The sequence below is a fragment of the Ascaphus truei genome, chromosome 9 (genome assembly GCF_040206685.1).
Source record: "Ascaphus truei isolate aAscTru1 chromosome 9, aAscTru1.hap1, whole genome shotgun sequence".
Taxonomy (NCBI): Eukaryota; Metazoa; Chordata; class Amphibia; order Anura; family Ascaphidae; genus Ascaphus; species Ascaphus truei.
The window spans coordinates 24,470,557-24,489,134 of record NC_134491.1 but is presented as its reverse complement, the minus strand read 5'-3'; positions in this window follow the sequence as shown (position 1 = coordinate 24,489,134).

Sequence of the window (18,578 nt, the reverse complement as noted above, 5' to 3'; positions counted from 1 at the left end):
CTAACACAAGGTAGTGCTAACTCAACAAGGTGTTAAGGCCATGGTAATGCGATATACAATGGCCATTGTTTTTACATATAATTAGCTTTGTGGATATGCGTTAAAGCAGCAGTCCAAGCTGCCGTTTAAATTCTTTTTTTTTTTTTAATGGCCCTTTAATATGTGCACTAATACAATCCACATTCTGATAAGTAATTAGCTGTTGCCGATTGATCCGTTCTCCTGTGATTGATCGGCGAAGATTTGTCTCGGGGATCACTAAATGGCTGTCAGTGCCGCAGAAGAGAACCAAAGATGCAAAGTTATGTGGGGGAGATCATGTGACCAAGCAGTCACTAGATACAATTGGTGCACTGCTAGATAGGGCAGGACTCAAAAAGGGATGTGCCAGCATCTGTTTCAGAAGAGGAAAGGGATGTTACTTTGTAAATGGTTGCCATAGAAACAAAAAAATGCTTGTTACATTATAATACATTAAAAATGTAACTCAGAATTGTTTTAAAAAAATGATTCAATAATTTTTTCATAGTACAGAACTGATTTTTTTTTTTTTAAACCCACATATAGGATATTGCTTGGTCTGCAGCTTTAAGCTCAGGGGAAATTCCATCCGTTAATGATTTTCATAACGACCCATTATTAACATGAAGTTAACGTACGTCAGTAGATCAGGTTCAAACTTTGCCTAAGTCAGGCAAATATATCTGCTCATGAATAAAGAGTTTGACATTTTAAGTAAGGGTTCACAGACACCTTTCTGAAGTAAACTACATGGTTGGGAACTCCACAAAGTCCTTTTAGCAAAGATAATAAGAAATCCTTTAAGTATCACTCGTCTCTCTTTTGATAATAAATTGATGATTCCTAAATTAATGGTATTTTGTTGCCCTCTGTCTAACACCTCAGAGCTCTCCAGGTGGTATTCATGGATAGAGAATCTTCAACTATGGTGCAACAGCATTCCAACTATCCCCTAACCCAGGGACTCCTAACTCCTGTCTTCAAGACCACCCAACAGGTCAGGTTTTCAGGATATCCCTGCTTCAGCACAAGTTGCTCAATCAGTGGCTCAGTCAAAGTCTAACTTAGCAGGACTGAGCCACTGATTGAGCCACCTATGCTAAAGCAGGGATATCCTGAAAACCTGACCTGTTGGGTAGTCTTGAGGACTGAAGTTAAGAGCCCCTGGGTTAGGGGGTAGTTGAAATGCTGTTGACTGGAGAGCCCCTGCCTAACCCAAGTTTTTATTTGACACGGAAATCCCGTATAATAAAGCATTCAAAAGGATTGCACAATTGCATCACTTCCTTTTGTTTTACAGTGGCATATCTCAGAACCTGTGGTTTCATATCTTCCCAGGAAGAAAAACATTGATGCAATTGGCTTATCTAGGCATATTTGCAACCCAAATATGCTTTGTAGATTTGTCTGTTGTTTAAATCAAACTTCCATTATTTGCCCTGGTTCTGGTCTCGTAAAACATTAAAATCTAGAGGTTAATCAAACTGGCACTATATCACGTAGTAAAACTGCCACAAGCTTAATAGCGAGCTGGAAAACAAACCAGCATCACAAAGACAGACTTACAAGTGTATCCCAGACCCTCCAGCACTCCTCTTTCAGAAACATAAGTTTTTCATGGGAGTCACACAGGTCACATCCATTGATTTTTCATTTATATTTTCCACAAACTGCAAAACCTTACAGGAAAAAAGTTCATTCAACTTGGAAGTCCGATTATTTGTAGCTCTTTGGGTGCCCCTGGGTGCCCTCGTGTGGAGCAATCTGGCAGGTAGGGGAAGGAAAGAGGACTGCAGAATTAGAATAAAATACAATAAAATTACTCGTTTGTGAAGCAGCGGAGCAACATGAACTAAACATTACAAATGCACGTAGTAAAAATATACATATACACATATGTGATAAAGAAAATTAATAAACACTTCTATACAAACAAAGTATATAGATAATACAGATAATGCAAGCAAGAAAATGTACAAATGAAAAATCTTTTTAAGAATAAATTCCAATAGAAAAGATTAATAGCATAAACAAAACAGTCACCTATCAGCCTAAATGGCTCAAATACGCTTTACTGATATCCAGATACATGCACATGTATGAATGTATCAGATTGATAACCATCACAAATGAGGTAAAAAAACACCCCTAAATGTATAACAATAACACACATTCATACATATACATATACTCCCAGAGACAATATAATTAAAATTAAAATTAACACTAGACTAAATTCCATATTAAATAATGGCCCCAAACCAATTGTCACCAATGGATGAATACTATAAAAATGGGGCATAGGCAAGGAAAAAGAGAGAGAAAAAGAACAAGGGCATATCATTGTGATGAAGTAACTACTTACAATAAATATATATATATCATCAAAACAATATCTAGATGAAAATAAACATATATTCTAAATAAGGAATGATGAATCTGATCCGGGAAAAATAAGTGATGGAAAATACTAGGAAGGGAAATGTGAAGGGGGGCGGGGGAGGGGTGAAGAAGGGAGGGGGGGGTGGGTGGAGGGAAAAGTGGGGAAGTGGGGGGGGGGGAAGAGGGGGAAGGAATGGGGGGGGAAGGGGAGGGAGGGGAAGGAGGAGGAAGGGGAAGGAAAGGTGAAGAGGAAGGGAGAGGGGAGGGGGGAGGGAAAGGGGAAAAAGGGGAAGGGCATGTGGGGATGGGAAAAACAGTAAATAATGTTGGGGAGGAAGGGAAAAAGAGGGAGATGAGGAACTGGCAGAACTAAACTCCTCCCTACATTAGAGCGATGAAAGTCCAAGAAGGCAAGAGATCAAACCAGTGTACTGACATCCAGACACTCATTGAGACCACCAGGGGTAAGAGTCCCCAACTGGTGGATCCAATAAGTATCCTGTCTGCACAAGATCTTAAACCGATCGCCCCCCAGAGCACAGGGTGAAATGTGTTCTAGGCCCATAACTGTCATTGATCGGGGGTCCTGATTATGTACAGATTTAAAGTGTCAGGAAATGCTATTAGAGATTGTTCCCTTTATGACACTTCTCCTATGCTCCAGGAAGCGGGTGCAGAGAGGTCGTATGGTGCGGCCAATATAACGTTTACCGCAACCACACTGGATGCAATACACTATAAAAGAACTCTGACAATTTATAAAATTCCCTACCTGGTAGATAATATCTCTATTGGGAGAACTAAACTCGGAATGGGTCTTCAAATGTCTACAGGTGATACACCTACCTCGTCCACATCTGTGGTTACCATTTGGACCACTGGTAGCAGAATTATCTGATGTAATCCCTGATCTAAGTCTAGTGGGAGCTAAAATACTCTTCATACTTCTGGCCTTCCTGTAGACAATTGACGCCCGGTCCGGAAGAATGCCCTTCAAATGGAGATCACATCTGAAAACTCCCCAGTAGCTGTTAACAATCCTCTGAATGGCTTTAAAGGACTGATTGTAGGTAGTTACAAATCTTAAACTGGAATTCTCAGTATTCCTAGCAATCACCGGTGAGTTATATCCCAGACGAGATCCCTCCTGTCTGTTCCTAGATTCATGGATCATTTGTGACCTATCTAAGGAATTAACTTTCCTAAAGGACTCAGAGACTAATTTATCATTATAGCCTTTATTATGGAATTTGAGACTGAGCTGTTTCGACTGCTGAACAAAGTCGATATCTCTGGAGCAGTTTCTCCTAATCCGGTGAAACTGCCCAAGAGGAATATTTTGTAGCCACTGTTTGTGGTGGTTACTGGACGCATGTGCGTAGTTATTAACAGAAACTTCTTTGAAATGGGTGGATGTGATAATATTAAAATCCCCATCAAAAGTGAGTACTAGATCCAGAAAAACTATGGAGACTGCATATATATTGAACGTGAATTTCAATCCCAAGGGATTATTATCAAGTGACTTTAGGATGTCAAATAATTCAGCCTCCTCTCCATCCCAAATCAAAATAATATCATATATGAAGCGGCCATAGTACACGAGGCCCGCCCCAAGTTGTTCATTTTGCCACACAAATCTCTCCTCCCAAAAACCCATGAAGAGATTTGCATAGCTAGGGGCGAACCTCGGTCCCATGGCCGTTCCACAGATCTGTAGATAAAAAATCTCTTCAAACAAAAAATAATTGTGATCTAAAATTAATTTAATACTATCCAAAATAAAATCCTTATGTTTCCTCTGAATGCAAAAATCCCTGTTTAGCCAATATTTCAATGCTTCAATACCCCTGGCATGGTCGATACAAGTATACAAAGAGGCCACATCACATGTGGCCCATAAGTAGGTGGATTTCCACTTTATATTCGAGGTGGAATCAATGACGTGCAGCGTATCCCTAATATGTGACCTGAGCTTAGCTACAAAGGGTTGAAGATGGTAATCAACATATTGGGATAGGCTCGACGTCACTGACTCCACCCTGGACACAATGGGCCTGCCAGGGGGATTGACCAAGGACTTGTGCACCTTTGGCAAATGATAAAAAATAGGTGTACGTGGATGAGAAATAAAAACAAAAACTTAAATTCCATTTTAGAAATGATGCCTTGTGTAAGTGCCTGAAGAAGAAGTTTCTTTAGATCGTTCTGATAACAAATTACCGGGTGAGACTCAAGGGTAGTATAGGAGGCTGGGTCACCCAGGAGTCTGCGTGCTTCAGTTAGATACGCAGAAGAATCCTGGATGACCACGCCTCCCCCCTTGTCAGCCTGCCTGATAACAATGAGAGAATTGTTTTTGAAATTATTTAATGCGTCCAGTTCACCCTGTGCAAGATTCTTATTGACTTTTACCTTTTTACAGCACAATGCCTCAAAGTCCCGAAGTACCAAGCTATAGAAGGCTTCAACGAATCCCCCCTTAGACTGATAGGGGAAAAAAACTGACTTGGGTCTAAAAGGTGAATGTACAATTTTCATATCTTCCTCCAAATCCAACTCAACATTAGTGGAATGGGTAGACAAATCAAGACCATCAGTGTATTCCTGAGATGTATTCAAGACTCCTCCTGACTCCACTAAAAGTGAAGAGAGGGCCTCTAAATACAAATTATCTTGTGTACTCATAGTATCAATATCCTCTGTCAGTCTAAAGTTGGCTTCTTGTATACTATATTGTCTCTTTAAAGTGATTTTCCTGATAAAACTGTTAAGGTCTACAAACAATTGAAAGGCATTGGGGCCTGTATTAGGAGCAAATGACAGGCCCCTCTCCAATAGAGATATATCATAAATTGACAATTGGAGTGAGGATAAATTAAAAATAGAACTATTACCCGCCTCAGGGGAAATTAATCGTCTTCTGTTCTCCTTCTTCCCCTGTTGGACTCTCCCCGCTCTAACTCCTCTGCTCCTCTTTTTCCCTGACTCTGTGATTTGTTTGGGGCCTCGCGGTCCCATAACGGATAGTGCTTGTCCTTGTCTTTTTCTCTCTCTTTCTCCCTGGCTTTTTTCTCTTGTCTCTGTGGCTTGTCTAAAAAATGAGGAGATGTAATAATCGCCCTGGACTCTTTGGGTCTAGTAGCCTTGGCTGAATCGGTGCTAGAATGTATTCTTGCTTGACCTTCAGGAGCCCCGACAGCAACCTCATCCGCCGGCAGTGGCTCGACCTCAAGGGCCGAGAAACGACTGCCTGGGGCTGAGGCCGGTCTGGATCTTTTCTCATATATATATAAATATATATATATATATATATATATATATATATCCTCTAAACCAGGGGTGCGCAAAGTGGGGGGCATGCCCCCCGGGAGGATGGGAGTTTATCCAGTGGGGGCGCGGCGGCTACAGAGGTCCCGCGCTCTCCCCCAAGGCATTTATATTAAATGCTATGGGACCGCACAAGGCCTCTGCAGCTTCTTCTACCTGGTCTTCGGCGATGCATCGCCATGGTAACCCATTGTCAAATGATGACGCGGGGTCACGTGATGACACATGGCCCAACTACATCATTTGACGCCGGAGCCGAGCAGGAGGGGGGGCGTGAGCCGTGAGGTGAGCAGGCTGGGGACGCAGAGGGAGAGTCAGACATGGAGGGTACAGAGGGAGAGACAGACATGGAGGGCACAGAGGGAGAGACAGACATGAGGGGCACAGAGGGAGAGAGAAACATGGGGGCACAGAGGGAGAGTCATTACCATTTCCGGTTACTCATACAGAGGAGGAATCCCACAGATACAATCTGAGGTGCCTGCCAGAGAGACCAGTTCCTGACTCCTGAACCCCTACCTGTCGATTGGTAACTTGTGTGCTGTGCACACTCAATGCTTATGTTCTAGCTTTTTGATGTACGCAGAATATTTATCCCTACTTTTTATGCAATAATATTTTAATTTACTTCACCATTTGCGTTTTGCGCTGTTTTTTGTTTCCATTACTCCACTACCATGATTGAGATTCATTATTTAGTGATATAGATACAGAGATCAGATCAATGTAGCATTTGTTTTTAAGCAAATTTCAGACTTAGGGCCAGTGTTTTTCAACAGAATTTCCCTGGGTATCCCTAAACGGTTCCCTGTAATTTCCAGGTCATTTGAAAATGGTACCAAATATAAAAGAATGTACAATGCATCTGATCTCAGACGTACTATTAGAGAGTGTTGGGGTTCCTTACAATGGATCTGATCTCAGACGCGCTATTAGAGAGGATTGGGGTTCCTTACAATGCATCTGATCTCAGACGTACTATTAGAGAGTGTTGGGGTTCCTTACAATGGATCTGATCTCAGACGCGCTATTAGAGAGGATTGGGGTTCCTTACAATGCATCTGATCTCAGACGTACTATTAGAGAGTGTTGGGGTTCCTTACAATGGATCTGATCTCAGACGCACTACTAGAGAGGGTTGGGGTTCCTTACAATGCATCTGATCTCAGAGGCGCTATTAGAGAGTGTTGGGGTTCCTTACAATGGATCTGATCTCAGACGCACTACTAGAGAGGGTTGGGGTTCCTTACAATGCATCTGATCTCAGACGTGCTATTAGATCTCAGGCTACCAGGGTTGGGGTTCCTCAGAATGTCACAATATAATTATAGGGTCCAGCTGACAGCGCTACGAGTGAATCTTTTCATTGTGTGGCAGTTAAATTCTGCAGCAATTGGAATAAGAATTGTTGTTTTCTAAAGTAGTTGAACAGAAATGTGTTTTTCTGTGAGGTCAGGAAATAACACGATATACTATAGTTAGGGATGGGACGGAGAAAGGCAAGCTGTTCTGTTCATTGCTGAAAGCCATTAAATAATAAGGAAGCTGGACATGTTGATGGTGACAAAATAGCATTAAAGTTGTTAGAGACGGAGGAGAAAGGAAGAAGAATACAAGCTGGGATTAAATCAAAGGAAAGAAAGCTCAAACAGAGGCTAGTGCAGGTGAGCTCAGGAAACGGAATGACTTATAGGCTTACAAGTTCATGTAGGGCATCATACCCTATATCAGGGATGCGCAAACTTGGAGGCGGGAGATTTTTCTGGTGGGGCGCGGCGGTTGCAGAGGCCCCGCGCTCTTCCCGGAGGCATTTAAATTAAATGCTGGGGGACCGCGTGAGGCCTCTGCAAATTCCCTTACCTTGATTCAGATGGCTGGTGTGACGCGTCGCCATGGCAACGCGGCGTCACGTGACAAGGTGAGGAAGGGCGCGAGCAGTGGGGGAGAGCAGGCAGCGGGGCGCAGGACAAAAAGTTTGCGCACGCCTGCCCTATATGACTCATACGAGTGGTGCTATAAATGTAGCCCCCTTTCCCAATGCCTAAGGGATCTATGCGAGCAACTCTGCGTGCTGTTGTACCTGTCTGCTCACTGGAGGCCTAAGCCTACGCTTCTGGGAGCCAGGGGTGAGCTCTATCGACTTTGTGCACAGCGCCTCCACCTATGAGGGATCCCAGCTTCGGCGGGATAACCCCTCACAGGAACCAATACTACAGCAATAAGCAATAAGACAACACGCAATATATATATAACTGGTCTTTACTATAACAATGCTACACATATAACACAGGACCACATGACACAGTGAAGTGCAGTGACCCCAACACGTAGTAGTTCCCCAAAAGTACTGAGGGTGCCGTGGCACCAATAACCCCGGGTGTCCGTCCCAGCAATCCCACCCAAATGTGAGGTAGCGCTACCCCCTGTTGATGTAGGTGCACGTTGGATACCTGCCTGGGTACTCCAGTACCCAGGTGATGCTTGGCGCGGTGTGTTGGAGCAGGTCCCACGCAGCGGGGCCTCTGACACAATTCCCCTCTCTCCTAAGGGTCCTGATCCTCCTCGCAGTGTGAGCTCCAGCCGGAGGGTCTCACACAATGTCTCAGGGTCCTGTGGCCTGGTCCCAGGCCGCAGTGCGCCGCGTGGCCGTCCGGTCACCGGTGCAGTAATAAAATAATGGGAAGAGTCCCTATCTAGGGCCTTCCCTGCAACACTCCTCTACAGGTGTCTCTGGGCCTAACTGGGCCTAGGGTCAAAGGCAAAGCACAGCTCCATGGACACTACCTTCTCCCTGTGCTCCTCCATCAGGACTGAAGCGCGTGCTCCCACACGCAGAGGATATCCTGTTCCTGCAACTGCTCTAATCCCATTCGCTGGGACAGTCCCATGTGTGTAGTCCCTCCCTCTAAGGATTCTGGGACTTGTAGTTCCGCTGTACTCTATGCGGAGCCAAATCCAAAATGGCCACCTCACTCCTGATGGTGCATGCACGCCTCGCCGCTCTTCGCATGTGCGACTAATATGATGGCCGCCCCCACACTTCCTGATCGCGCGGAGCTCCGGGCGATAGCTGGGCAGATCCCCGCACCGGAGGCAGGGTAGGGCACTCGGCTGCATCAATATGACAAATGTATGAATTTATTAAGCTAAGTGAGTGAAAACACCAAAATGACACCTGAGATTGTGTATCGTACAAAGGAAAGTGCAGGAAAAAGCCGCCTGAGTTGAGATCGTAGAAAAAGCAAAGGCCCCCAAAACCCAGAGCCAGCTTCAGGCAGCTGATGTTGCTATCAGGAGGGCACTGAGGGAGAGACAGACATGGGGGGTGCACAGAGAGGGAAAGCAACATGGGTGGGCACAGAGGGAGACAGACATGGAGGGTATAGATGAGATGGAGAGACAGACATGGGGGCACAGTGGGAGAGACAGACATGGGGGGCACCAGAGGGAGAGACAGACATGGAGAGCACAGAGGGAGAGAGAAACATGGGGGGCATAGCAGGAGAGTCAGATATGGGAGCACAGAGGGAGAGACAGATATGGGGGCACAGAGGGAGAGACAGACATGGGGGGCACACCGGGAGAGTCAGACATGGGGGGCACAGAGGGAGAGTCAGACATGGGGGGCACAGAGGGAGAGACAGATATGGGGGCACAGAGGGAGAGACAGACATGGGGGGCACACCGGGAGTCAGACATGGGGTCACAGAGGAAGAGACAGACATGGAGGGCACAGAGGGAGAGACAGACATGGGGGCACAGGGGGAGAGACAGATATGGGGGGCACAGAGGGAGAGACAGACATGGAGGGCACAGAGGGAGAGACAGACATGGAGGGCACAGAGGGAGAGACAGACATGGAGGGCACAGAGGGAGAGACAGACATGGGGGCACAGGGGGAGAGACAGATATGGAGGGCACAGAGGGAGAGACAGACATGAGGGGCACAGAGGGAGAGACAGATATGGGGGGCACAGAGGGAGAGAGAAACATGGGGGCACAGAGGGAGAGACAGACATGGGGGCACCGAGGGAGAGACAGATATGAGGAGCACAGAGGGAGAGTCAGATATGGGGGGCACAGAGGGAGAGACAGACATGGGGGGCACCGAGGGAGAGACAGACATGGGGGCACTGAGGGAGAGACAGACATGGGGGGGGCATGGAGGGAGAGACAAACATGGTGGCACAGAGGGAGAGACAGACATGGGGGGCACAGAGGTAGAGACAGACATGGGGGGCACAGAGGTAGAGACAGACATGGGGGGCACAGAGGTAGAGACAGACATGGAGGGCACAGAGGGAGAGTCAGATATGGGGTCACAGAGGGAGAGACAGACATGGGGGTCACAGAGAGAGAGGCAGATATGGAGGGCACAGAGGGAGAGGCAGATATGGGGGGCACAGAGAGAGAGACAGACATGGAGGGCACAGAGGGAGAGTAAGACATGGGGGGCACAGAGGGAGAGTAAGACATGGGGGGCAATTGTTTGCCCATTGCCAGCTGGACTTATTGAATTATATTTTCTTACCCTTTGTGTTTTTTTTTCTTTTGGGGGGGTTGGGGGAGGGGTAGGGTTCTCATGTTCATTCCCATGCGCCTTTCTTTTAACTTGTGATATTTTTTGTATCTAAACAGTTGAAAATACAGTATCAACTGTACTGTATGTCTATGCCAGCGATGGGCAAATTTTTGGGGGTGAATTTGGATCCGCAGCGGATCATCCAGTTCCTTTGGTCCGCAGATTTCAGTGGATCAATCTCAAAAAGGGCGAATCGCGTTTCGTGGATTTTTTTTTTATTATTATTACCAATTCTTAAGATCGCTGAATCCACGGATTGGATTCTACAAATCCGTCCATGGGTTGTTTCCAATGGCGGTTTTTGATGAATCCGCACGGATTAAAACCGGCCAAATCCGTTGGCGGATTTTACACCGCGAAATGGATTTTGGGGGGGAAAATGCGAGAAAATCCGGGAAACGGACTTGGGTGGATTCGCCATCCATCTATGCTACTAGTTTCCTATTACCTTGCAAAACTGCAAGACGTTTGACCAGTTGACTATGGATTAAGTACAACATGTAAGAAACATCTGGGGGGAAAAAGCTTTAACTGAGCTACAAAGAAAAAGCAAAATAAATAAACAAAACAAAACTGGAAATCTTCATCGCTTTCTTATTGTGCACATTTTTAACATACAGGTGCGAGGACGAGTATTCTAAAACTTGCCTTGGAAATTCTGGGACAATATCCAGGTAATGCTGCCAACATTTTAGTGAAATTTCTGCATACAGACTAATGGCCCATCGGATTAACAGCGGGGATCCCTGGCAGTCCCATTCAAACTGAATGGGACTGCCTGGGACCCCTGCTGTGTTAATCCGATGGGCCATTAGTTTTTCTGCAGAAATGTCACAGAAAATGTTGCAGCGTTACTAGGGTATTGTTGGTGATTGCCCCAGATTTTCCAAGGCAAGTTTTAGAATAGTCGTCCTCGCACCTGCAGGGTGGTAGTCACAATTGTGCAATTTACTTAAATTGCTGTTAACACGCAGTCACATTTATCACGCTGAAAATAATGTTGTCTATTGAAAATTATACGAAAGATTGATCAAAGATGATGTCCTCGTGAAGAAGAAAGTTCCTTATGTTCCTTTTATCCAATATCAAATGAAATATCAGAAAACAGATGTCGTTACAGTTCATTTATTTATCGTAAGGCAAAAGAACAATAAAGCTTCATCTACAGGTACAGGCTAAACTAAAACATACTATGGATGGAGAACGGAACATTCCGGATTGCTCGATGGTATTGCTGGTTCGTTCATTATTTACGTTCTGGCGTATCTACTCTAAAAACAGATTGACATAGTAAATCCTAGCTATTAATGTAACCTATGCATAGCTTGTTGGCATGAAACAATAATACAGTACAATGAAACAGTCCTTGGGAAAGTCTGGGCACAAAGCCTGTACTCTTAACTGGGCCTTGGACAGACTTCATCTTGTACCCAAAATGTACTATAAACAATTCACTTGTTCTAACGTTCCTACAAATCAATTGTCCCTTAAATGTGTTTATTCTTATATTACAGAATATTTCTCAGTTCAGTGTGAATAGAGTCTGGGGAAACAAAATGGATTCTAATAGACAAAATGGATTCCGAATCACTTGAATTCCATTTATGTAACAGTGTTTCCCCCACCTGGTGGGAGATTTGGCCATTACTAGTCGTGTGGTGCATATACCTACTGGTAACAGGAGGGCTGAGTTGTCCGCCGGTGGTAGTGGGGACACAGGACCAGGATTCTAGGGTTCATACACTACATATCTCTTTAGCAGTGCAGCGCCTCCATCTGCCTTAGGCTCCAGGAAACTGAAGGTGATCTTCCACGGTAGAACGATTACCTCTCCCCAAGTAAGGTCACACACCAGGCAGGAGGTATAACAGGAACCGTTTATTATCTCTTCTGTACCACACAGTAACAAGGCAGGATTCTGCCTGATGCAGTAACTGTCAGCTCTCACTGAATGATGGTCCCTGGACCGTCACTACAGGCCAAGGGCACCCGCAGCCATCCTAGCTCTTCCCACCTCCCAAGCAAAGGCAGAGGTATGGTCCACACTCACTCTCCCCCAGAGGAAAGAGGACTGGAGAAGGCCCAAAAATCAGCCTCTCCACTGTGTGACCTGCCTTCCTCAATTGGGGAAAGGCACTCCCGAATTTGGGACGGCCCTGCGCTTAAGTACTGCTAGGAGGAGGGCACCAGGTCCGGCTCATGATTGGTCATTCCTGATGTCACCGGCTCCCGCTCTCATTCAAGTGCAGCTTCTCGGAGGGGTAAAACCCCATATAAATTACTGGCAAGGCCTGCTTGTACCAGGATGTACTGCCATTACAAGGGCAGAATAGTAGTCATCAGGTGACCTGGCTACTACATACGCTTTTGTGAGTCTCATATTGCTAGTGTTTGTTATATAGTGTTTTACAGTTATGAAGAGATTAAAAATGCTTAACTCATCCCAACACAGGCATCTGTATAACGTTTTTAGTTCAAAGTTCTAGTAGCCGTGTAGTAGTCCTGGACCACAGTACATTTGAAGTAGGATGCAATATTTAGCGAACCAACAGTAGAGTTCTCCATAGATTAAATTATAGATACCAAACTGTCTAAATCTTGTAGGCTTCTTGTTCAAGTTCCCCATGCACAATACACTTGGCGAAGGAACCTACGATGCTTTTAATGTTTCTGGAAGTTTGAATGTAAAGCAATTTCCAGAGGAGTAAAATGCAAAATATTCCGATAATTTAAAATGACTCTCCACTGCTCATGCTAACAAACAGTTTCCAGCACTTAAGAAAAATGTGAGTTTTTCTAGCGGCATTAAATCTCTCCACGTTGCACAAGGTGATTTAAAACTATTGCAGCACTTCATATTTTTTGCACACCTTAATTGGAAAGCGAGTCAAGCACTGTTCTCATAGCCGAGTGATTCAAACTGCATCCAAATGAAATACTAAAAGCGAGATGAGAAGGGAAGAGAGGTTGCAGTCCCAACCACAAAGCACACACCGTCCTGGAACAAGTGAGACCTTTAAATAGAAGGATGATGAGCTCATTATCAGTGACAATGTCAGATCAATGCGGTCAAAGTGGTAGCCAGGAGTTTGTGTTGAAGCGGAGTTAAAGAAGATTCTCACAAAGCAACACTTGCGGTTTTTCATATGGGCTGCACGTCAATTCATTTAATTACTCTTAATATTTTATTACTTAAGTGTCTACCTCAATTTATGCTACCAGCATAATTATTCATTCCGAGGCAATGGCGAAGTGAACAAAGGGTCGGACTTCACACAACATGATGTAATACATCAAGTTGCAAGTGGATATTAACAATATTTGGTCGTTCTGTTTTGTACCCAGGGATCAAAGTGTGACGGTACTAGGAGGTGCAGAGTACCACCGCAGTTTTATTTTGCAAATGTACAATTACACTTGCTTTTTAAAGAACAGGGTGTTTATTTTAGAAAGCCACACCCTTCCTGTTTTTAAAGCATTTCCTGTTGCTTACATCGTTCAAAACAGTCCAAAGGATCCCAATGTGTATTGAATGTCGATCTTCTTTTTATTTCCAGTGCCGCTCCACTGTGTTTTTCTACTGAGGTTAAAGCAAAACCCATTCATTTAGATCTACATTAAAACAAAAAATACCAGTATCTGGTCACATAAAATATGGAGACTTATCGGCATGAAACCAGTCTTACTTTTAAGATTTGAGAAGAATTATTAAAATACATTTTCAGCTGTGTGTCGCTCTTTTGCTACAAGCCTCCTCTGTGTTTTTTGTTAGTGAATAAATCCCAGCTAAAAACAGATGAATCATTATCTTGCAAACAATATATATTTTCTCTAACTGTGCATGCAATGTCTTGTATATAATGTATACCCTGTTCATTTATGTAACTGTATTTGTAACCATGTATTATTTGTCTTAACTCTGTGCCCAGGACATACCTGAAAAAGAGAGGTAACTCTCAAGGTATTACTTCCTGGTAACACATTTTATAAATAAATAAAATAAATAAATAAGCATAGAAGGGTGGGTAGCCGCGTTGGTGATTTCTTCCATGTAGTAACAGAGGAGGGAGAGGAGGAGGGGGTATGATACCTTTATTGGACCAATAAGTAGTTGATATGTTACAAGCTTTCCAACCTCTCTGGGTCAGGGTTACCAGATGAAGGACCCTGAGAAGTTTGAAAGCGTGTAACAGATCAACTACTTGTTGGTCCAATAAAAGGTACCATACCCCCTCCTCTGTTACTCTCTTGCAAATACAAATGAGGTGAATTTTACATGACTGCAGAACCTTCGTTAAACACACGACCCTTTTGGTTGACTCCAGACCAATAAAGCCACACTACACAAAGCTGGAGGTGGAAATGACCACAGTTTTGTTCATAATCAGCAGCGGATTTGAAAACCCGCCCCGTCCGCAGCGTCATTTGACGCTGCGAATGGGGAGGAGGGCGGCAGCAAGGAGGCCCCCGGCATATGTAAGTGACTTCCCATCAGGCCCGATACGCCCAATAAGCAGGTGTGTTTTAAGATAGGTCTTAAACGTGGATAGAAAGGCTACTAGTCGGATATTGAGGGGGCGGGCATTCCAGAGGTGTGGGCAGTCAGAGAGAAAGGTTTAAGGCGGGAGAGGGCTTTAGATACAAAGGGGGTGGAGAGAAGACATCCTTGAGCAGAACGCAAGAGTCGGGATGTTGCATAGCGAGAAATTAGGGTGGAGATGTAAGGAGGAGCAGAAGAGTGTAAAGCTTTAAAAGTGAGGAGGAGAATTGTTAACTGCATAGCACTGGATGAAACCCATAAACAAGACAGCATAGGAAAAAATAAAATAACATTATTAGACAGCCCCACCTACTGGATAAATGTCCTGAACTGCAGTGTTACAATCCGGATAACTGAAAGGAAACACAAACAAACAGTAACATTTGCATACAATTCATCGCCAGTCATTCATTTTATTGCAGAGTTAATTTCATATAGTGGATTTGGAGTGAAGCTCTATATAAACAAAATTGAGTTTTAGTGGGAAGGATAATCTCTGGCAGGGATGCTCAACTCCAGACCTCAAGATCCCCACATGCCCACCTCCCCCCCCCCCCCCCCAACAATTCGGATTTTAAGGATATCCTTGCTTCAGCACAGATGGCTCAATCAGTCCCTGCTTCAGAACACGTGGCTCAATCAGTGGCCATTGATTAAGCCACCTGTGCTGAAGCAGGGATATCCTAAAAACCTGACCTGTTGGGGGGTCTTCAGTTCAGGACTGGAATTGAGCACCATGTTTTTCATCTATGGGATGATGGCGTACAGACATAGTTGACGTTAATGCTATGGCTGGCGTGTTGCAGCGGAAACCCGCAATGCGCCAGCGGGAGCAGACACCATTGCATCTGCATTAACCGCGTGTAAAAGAAAAGGGGACGGGGCACATGCGCTATTGCAATAATCGCATGCTGCATCTGTACTGTGATTACCCTTCCAAACCTGTGTTCAACGTACCGTTATAAATTGTGAATAATCCTAATACTGTAATTATACTGACAAATCCCCAAAACTGTACACCCAACAATAAGAACATTAAACAGTTGGTATTAGCAAGGACAGTCGGAAACATGCTGACAATATAACAATGCGTCACATTTTTTTGCACACAGATATTAAAAGCACACCTAGGACGACACACTAATAAATTCACAATGCTATGGACCAGCTAAACTATTCCGTAAATGGATCGTACCAATGACCACCATATATGATGTGTGGAATATTTTTCGCTGGATCATAACTGTATAGAATTATTGATGTCTCATTATGCAACTTTTTTCATAACTGGGTCTAATAATGGGTGATGTTATATTGTAAGTATGTTTCCGACTGCCCCTGATAATTACCTTGCATTTTTTTTGTTTGTTTGTTTTTGCTTACACAATATGAAACTATTATAGCTTTATACATTCAGTACCTATAATTCCTGAACTATAAGTTTGAATGTTAAATACATCTTCTTTATCCATTTAGATATAAAGACATCTTCCTTAGGGAGACTACACAATGTTTAAGTATTCCTCATTTTCATCTATCTTTATTCAACGCCATTTTAACTTTGTGCGTTTTGCCTTTTTAGTTTTCAGGTGTGAAGACTTCCATGTGTATATTTCCTGCTTTTTGATTAATAGACTCTTTTTGTTTCTACTGTATATGATTATTTTGCTATTATTTTTAGACATTTTGATGGATACAGTATTGAGTGCTATTATTGCTATCGCTGTACTTGGAAGGATTGTTCCTCTATAGATCCTAGATTACCATTCTTTTTTAAGCTGCAGGCCAATCAATATCCTACATGTGGGTTTTTTTTTTTTTAATAAATCAGTCCTGTACTATGAGAAAATACTTGTAGCATTTAAAAAAAAAAATCTGTATGGCATTTTGAATGTATTATAATATAACCAGCATTTTATGTTTCTATAGCAACCATTCAAAAAGTCACATCCCCTTCCTCTTCTGAACCAGATTCTGGCACACCCCTTTCTGAGCCCTACTCTCTCGCAATGCACCAATTGTATCCAATAAATAAAATACCAATGCTCTACTTATAGTTCCAATTAGAGTATATTTGTACTGAAAAGGGTAAATCAAAATGCTTTATCTTCTTAAGGGCGGGTTCCGCGGGGTTCCGCGGCGGAATGTCGCGTACTACGGTGTTGATTATGAGAACCTAATCCTTGTTTACCCTCTGATACTGCACTTCAATTACCTAATGTGTAAGTGAGAATTGGAGGCTTGTGTCCCAATAACATATTTTGCCATTTCCTAAAGATGGTCGTGGTTGTCTTCTTTTTTGTCTCTGCAACCAATTGTATCTAGTGACTGCCTGGTCACATGATCTTCCCCACTGAACTTTGCATCTTTGGTCCTCTTCTGCTGCACTGACAGCATTGAACCCCCGAGCCGAATCTTCGCCGAACGATCACAGGAAAATGGATCGATCAGCAATTGAGCCAATTTCTTATTCTGTGGATTATATTGATGCAAATACTAAAGGGGAAAAAAATCAAATAAAAAAACAGCTACTTTGACTGCTTTAAAGACCTGCAAAACCCACTGTTTCTTATTACCGTGACTTTTTCTTCTCAGTGTTTGCCGTTTTGGTGACTTACAAAAAATATGACACAGTTGCTGAAAAATCTCTTGCTTTGGTTCTACTGCAATGTAATCTGTGACTCCATAGTTGCCTCAAAAACAGATATTCACCTCAAAAATAACTTGTTTTGTCTACACCAATGTACACAATACTTGGAGTTCGGTGCAGAAAGGTTCTCACTCTTCTCCAGTCCATTAAAAAAGAGATACAGTACAGGCGGTCCTCGTTATCCAACGTTTCGCTTTACAACGAATGGCATATCCAACGCGTCACGATGCCTCCCTACGGGCCGTTATCCGACACCTCAATGCGTTATCCAACGCTCACCGCCACTGATTAACATGGGACAGGCTTTAAAACGGTTTCACTATCCAACGCTACTTCCAGAACGGATTCCGGTGGATAACCGAGGACCGCCTGTACATTGTTAGTGTATATGAAGAATTATTTTGTGTGAAACATTTTCAGTGATGTCCTCTAAGAATTTTTGTGAAATGGGATATTTACCTGACGAAGTTTGCATGATGGCATAAACGATGACATTTAAGATGCAGGAAAAACAGATGTCTAATTTAAAATAAAAAAAACTTTCATATTTAACAAGAAACGGTTTTTTTTTATACCATCAAAGTAAGTTATTCCTTAAACAGTTTAAGATTTTTTTTAAACTGAATTGTTGCTGCGAAATGCTTTTTCTGTAATTTACTGCTTGACTAACCAAAACTCTAAATAGCCCTAGTAAAATGGTAATAAAATGCCCATTATGTTACAAGCGCATATTTGCTTGTGCTTCCCATTTGCATACAACTGTTAGGTTTAAAGGTATATAAACACCACCAAGGATTTTAGCAAAATACACAGCATTAAAACAATATTTGCACGTTTTGTTTATTATACTACCTCTTCAGTCTGTTTTTAAATAGCGTCCAATGGATTTTAACTTCTTTGTTGCTCAAGGGGGTGATAGTTATGGGCCTTTAAGGCAGAGAAGGGATTAACTCTTTCTCTGCCTTATGGGGTACAGCACCCTTCGGCTTTGCAGAGCCTTCGGGTAGCAAAAGGATTAAGGGGGTCATGCACTAAGCTCCATTAAGTCGTTTTAAGAGCGCAAAGTGCTCTTA